Consider the following 5639-nt stretch of genomic DNA (forward strand, 5'->3'; position numbering starts at 1 on the left):
GCTTAACGATGTTGATCTATGGATCCTCCGCTGGTACAAAGTTTTTGTGTTGCCATCATTTTTCTCTGTCAACACAGTCGAGAGAGAGTTGACTGGGCTTTCTTTCTTGTTGAAGTTGTCTTTCCACATATGAACATTGCTCCCCTCCTCCCAAGGCCCTGCACTTGAACCTGGGTAAGCAGTGATTAGTACCCTTCAGCTCAGATGATTTTGTTCATGCAGCTACACTCTTAGCCCTGCTTGGGCTATGCTACCCTGGACCCAAGATTCTGGGGTACCAAGACTAGGATCATTTGAATGGTTTGCTTAAAAATTAAAAGCCAAGGGCTCGGTATAGTGGGGTAGACATGTGTTAAAGACTTCTTTTGGACCAGGCACTGAGCTATGTCTGAAAATATGAAGATGAAGATGCATGGTTCCTGCCCACGAGGGGCTTATAGTCTACAGTGGGAGGCAGATCTGTAAGCTAAGGAGTTATAGGAATTTTAACAGATGTTTCTGCAAGGTAAGGGGGAGCAAAAAGGAGGAAGTGGTCTCCAGAAGTCACACAGTCAGTAAAGCCTTCATAAAGGGAGCAGACATTTGATTTGTCTTAATGAGTAAGGGTTCTCCAGATGGACAATGGAACAGGCATGCCAGGAAGAGGGAGCAACTCGAGTGTGATGCTGCTGTAGCTAGGTAGTGAGAAAACAGACCAGGCAAGTAGTCAGGGGCTCGGTGCCTGCTGAAGATCAGGTAGGTAGCAAGGACTAGGCTTTAGACAACTATTCTAAGTTTTTATCCTGTGCTGCTGTCAAACCAGGGTGTCTAATTCCTGGTTTTTTAAGGCCAGGTAGAGAGAAAAACTCTAGATTCTGACAGCCTCTTCCATCCTTGGCTGTTGGTGAGGAAGTTTGCAACTGGTTGCCTTTTTATATTTGCTCCTTCATCTTGAAGATAATAAGTAGGCTTGTATTGTGCTTTTCTGCATAGTGGGATTTGGTGTCTAGATCACAAAGCAGCCCCACAGTGCAAACCAGAGGGGGAAACATGCCCACTAGCTGTGTTGCTACTGCTGCAACCCCAGCAAGGGGTTTGTCTGCTTGGGAGAAATGAATTTTTTATTGGTACTGCTTTGTCTTAAACATTTTGCCCACCCCCCCCGCCCCCACACCCAACTTTGTAAAGTTACTAATCTTTTATCGAGAGTCTTCAGTGAATAGAAGCTATGTTGCAATACTGCATTGTACAGAGGCACCCCGGTTTCTTAATATGCAACAAAAGGCTGGCTGTGAGTTTGGGGGCTATGCCTTGCCTGTTTTCTTCTGATGCTTTTGCATTTATGTTCTTAAGTCACCTTTTAGTCTAATTGTTTGATTGAATTATACATTTCAGTTACATCTTGGTGATTGGATTTTTTTTTTTTTTTTTTTTGCAGTACGTGGGCCTCTCACTGCTGTGGCCTCTCCCGTTGCGGAGCACAGGCTCCGGACGCGCAGGCTCAGCGGCCATGGCTCACAGGCCTAGCCGCTCCGCGGCATGTGGGATCCTCCTGGACCGGGGCACAAACCTGTGTCCCCTGCATCGGCAGGCGGACTCTCAACCACTGCACCATCAGGGAAGCCCCTGGTGATTGGATTTTTGTTTTGGGATGTGGCTCTGGTGACGGAGTGGGTGATAGGCGAAGGAGGGCAAGACGCTGCTGTGTTCTCTCTAAGCGTCAGAGCCTGATGCCTGAGTTTGGGGGGTGTGGGGTGGAGAGGAGGGATTTGACTCAGCAGGATGGCTTTAGGCGACATGGGCGGTGCTGTTCATTGAAGTAGGGGAATGTTGGAGGAGAGGCTTAAGGGAGAGATGAAGTCGCCATCAGACCTGTTGAGTGGGAGGATTTATGGGACAGCCACATTCGGTTGGGTTGGAAAATCAATTCTGGAGCTGGGGGAGAGGTCTGGGCTGACGGGATGGTTTAGGTGTCATGAAACTCCAAGGTGGCACTTGAAGCCATGGGGGAGGATGACAGTGTCTGGGAAGGGAAGGGGGCCTGGGAGAGCGGTAAAGATGCTCCTGAAGTATAGCACCCAGCTTTCCAGGGGACCAACAGCAGGCCAGAAGGGGTGTGCTGGGGGCCCAGAACTCAGGAATTCTCCGGCCTAGCTTTGGGTGAACTCAGTGTGGAGCCTCAGGACATACAGACAGGTGGGTACTTGGTGCTCTGCCAGCAGATGCCTGAGCCCTGAGTATGGTTATCAGGTGACCCAGAGGGGGATGCAGGGAGGCTGACCCTTTCCCGACTGTCCTGCTTGCAGTTATGGAGTTAACCCCTCACACAATCCTTTGCATGTGCTCACCGATTGCTCCCTGAATCTGTCCCATTGTTTTCATATGTGTTCCCCCTGAGAAGCTCCTTCGTGGGAGGGACTGCTTAATTTCCCTGGCTCCTTCTCAGAATCCCAGCCAGGAAATGCTAATCTGTAATGTTTATGCATAATCTGCTTTTCTTAAACTTCTCTGAACTTGGTGAGTGGGGCTTGGGGTTTTTTGGCACCTGGTAGGAGCAGGGCCACCAAGAGGGTCTTTGTTGGCTGGAGGGATGTTAAGGTTTCCAGGGTGAGTTGGCTGGGTCATCTCTCTTAGCCCAGGTACTGGCTAATCAGAGAGTGGGCCACAGGCAGGGGGAGGAGGCCTGATGAGTTCTCAGCAGGCCCAAAGGATATGACCTGGCGGTTCCTTAGTTTCATTTAAGAAATCCTGGTCAGTCCTCTTGGCCTGACCTGTGGTCGTTTCTAATTTCCTCTTGGCCACGATCCCGATTAGCAGGTATTTGACGCTCTCCTCCAAGCCCTGATTCTCTGCCTCTCCCTCCATGGTTTGCTTTCTTTTCACCCACACCCCTCTTCTTTATTCCATCCTCCCAGGCTCACTTCCTGCTCTTCTACTCCCCGAGGACCTCTTCACTAGGAAACCCAACTGCCACCTGTCCTGAGATTATTGCAGTTCCTTTAGTGGCTTCATCCCAGCCCCAGAGACCTTGGTCAGGTGACAGGAGGTCTCTGTCCCAAGGCAGTGTCTGACCCCCAAGTTAGGTTCCCTGGAATCTACCACCATCTAGACCTCAGCCACGAGCCCCTGATGGGTGCAGGGACCTGAGATGCTGCAGGCAGCTCCCATCATTAAACTCAAGTGTGGGGCCTCAAAGGTGATTGTCAAGATGGACTGAGTAGTTTGAAGGAAGCCTGAGATCTATTTGCTGGTTTAGTTAGACAACAAAAAAGTACTTTGCCCGATGTGCCTTCAGGAGGGGAGGGTCTTCCCCAGCCCCCTTTTATTTCGGGCTCATAATCCTAGTATCTGGATGAGCCGCAGCACTGACCATCACTGAGCAGACAGGAGGGGGTGGTGAGGGGTGGCCTTGGTGCACAGGACCCTGGGGAGGGAACTCGGGCTGTGTGACCCCCACTCTCAAGCTGCTGGGAGTAGCCTGCCCCCAGATTTTCAACCAGGGCCAATCAGGTGTTCTGGGGAGGCCTCTGGCCTGGGGCGAGCTTGGGCCACATCAGTGTCAACAGTCCCCACCCCCTGCAACTCCAGTAAATAAGGGATGGATTAAAGCAGATGAGGGCTAATTTGCCACCAGGTCTCTCCGTTCTCTCCCCAGGCCAACAGCCGTGCTAGGCAGAATACACTTTCCTGCTCCCTTTTTTTTTTTTAATTAATTAATTTATTTGTTTATTTTGGCTGTGTTGGGTCTTCGTTGCTGTGCGCGGGCTTTCTCCAGTTGTGGTGAGCTGAGGGCTACTCTTCATTGCGGTGCCCAGACTTTTCACTGTCGTGGCTTCTCTTGTTGCAGAGCACGGGCTCTAGGCACGCAGGCCGCAGCAGTTGTGGCACATGGGCTCAGTAGCTGTGGCTCGCGGGCTCTAGAGCGCAGGCTCAGTAGTTGTGGTGCACAGGCTCAGCTGCTCCACAGCATGTGGGATCTTCCCGGGCCAGGGCTCGAACCCGTCCCCTGCATTGGCAGGCAGACTATCAACCGCTGCGCCACCAGGGAAGCCCTCCTGCTCCCTTTCTAACTCAGGCATCCCACGGGAGGCAGAGATGGTCAGGCATAACTTTTGAACCCGTGAGTCTCACTGGAGAAGGGAAATCCCGAGTGCCAGCACACTGTTCTGCCCGCTGAGGGCTGACACCTCATTTCCAAAGGATGCCAAGGAGTCAGGTCAGTTTCCACACTTGAAGCATAAAGCACATGACTTGGAATCAGTTCCCAGGAAAGGATAGTTCTTTGTGCCTGAGAGCAAAGCCGGTGGGGAACATGTGGCAGAAAGAGGTCAGTTGTTAACATTCCCCTTCTCCCACCGATCCCGATCAAGAACACAGTAAGGCAGTTTTCTAGTCACACAATCTGCACGTGAGAGTAGATAAATATACCTCATGCCTTCCTCCTCCCGCCAGTGCAGCAATGAGAAGTGGGGCTGCTGGGCTGGTTAGGAGGCTTCCATGTCAGGGTAGAGACAGTGGTTGGTCTGGTATCACCCAAAGGGCTTAAGTATGCTTGGGACGGGACTCCCTGCCTGTTAATAAAGAAGTGATGGGGGCAGAGGACCTGTGATCTGAGATCCATCTCCTTTTTATTTCTTCAGCTGATGTGAGGGTGCACTGGCTCTAAGGACAAGCTGTTTGCTTGCAAAAATGCAGGCGCTGGTGACAAAGGAAACACAGTTAAGGAGACTGATAGCTCTAAACGAGCCTTGCCACTCTTGCACAGAAAAGCCACCCTGGCTGTGTCCTTTCGAGGCTGATTAAGAGGCATTGTTGTTACAAGAAAAGCACGTACTGTTCTCTATATGCTTGAGAACAACTTGCCTCTTCCTTCAGCTCAGATGCTCTTCAGGCTCCTGCTAGGTGTAAACACAGGTACTGAGCTGGGTCCCATCGCAGTCTGCCTACCATCCCAACCCCTGATCTCCTAATGAGCCCTGTCCCACCCCTGCCCACTCCCAAAAATCCCCACCAAAATTTCAGATCTGCAGCACTTGCTAAAACCAAAATCAGCCTGCTGCCTTCCCTGCGGTGCTGGGGTGAGGGACAGTAGAAGAACAGAAACTGGGGCCAGGGTTCTCTCTCGGGTAGAGCTGGGTTCTGGCCTGGCCCTCCACCCTGGGAAGGGACCTTGGGGAACTGTGTTTTCTCCAGACTCTTTAGCCTTCTGGAAGTGACTGAGGCAAGGTCCCTTTGGATTTCTCTCCTAAGCTTCTTACTAACGGGCTCTGAGGCCAAAGCCCTGCTCCAGGGGTTGGAGAGTTGAGTGGAGGAATTCACTTGCTGGTAAGGAAGGCACTGCTGTTCATTTGAGTCTCTGGGCAGAGTATGCCTGCTTTGATCTGGGCAAAACTGGCTTAGGGGAGAACACAGCAGGAACGCCTGCACCAGGCCCTGCCCTCTGGAGTAGCCCCCCAGGTGCTCTGGGGGCTTGTGCCAATGCCAGGAGGTCCTTGTGGCTGAAGCCCTTTTCGGGCTGTGGCCTAGATCTGTCAAGGTCAGGAGGACAAGGTCCTGCCCTGGTCCCAGTGCGGACAGCTCCGAGAGACCAGGGCTCCCTCCTCAGGATTCCCGTCTCGGAGCTCTCCGAGGGGAAGGACAAAGGAAGCTGCAGTGCCAAG

This window comes from Pseudorca crassidens, chromosome 19 (assembly GCF_039906515.1).
Source record: "Pseudorca crassidens isolate mPseCra1 chromosome 19, mPseCra1.hap1, whole genome shotgun sequence".
NCBI lineage: Eukaryota > Metazoa > Chordata > Mammalia > Artiodactyla > Delphinidae > Pseudorca > Pseudorca crassidens.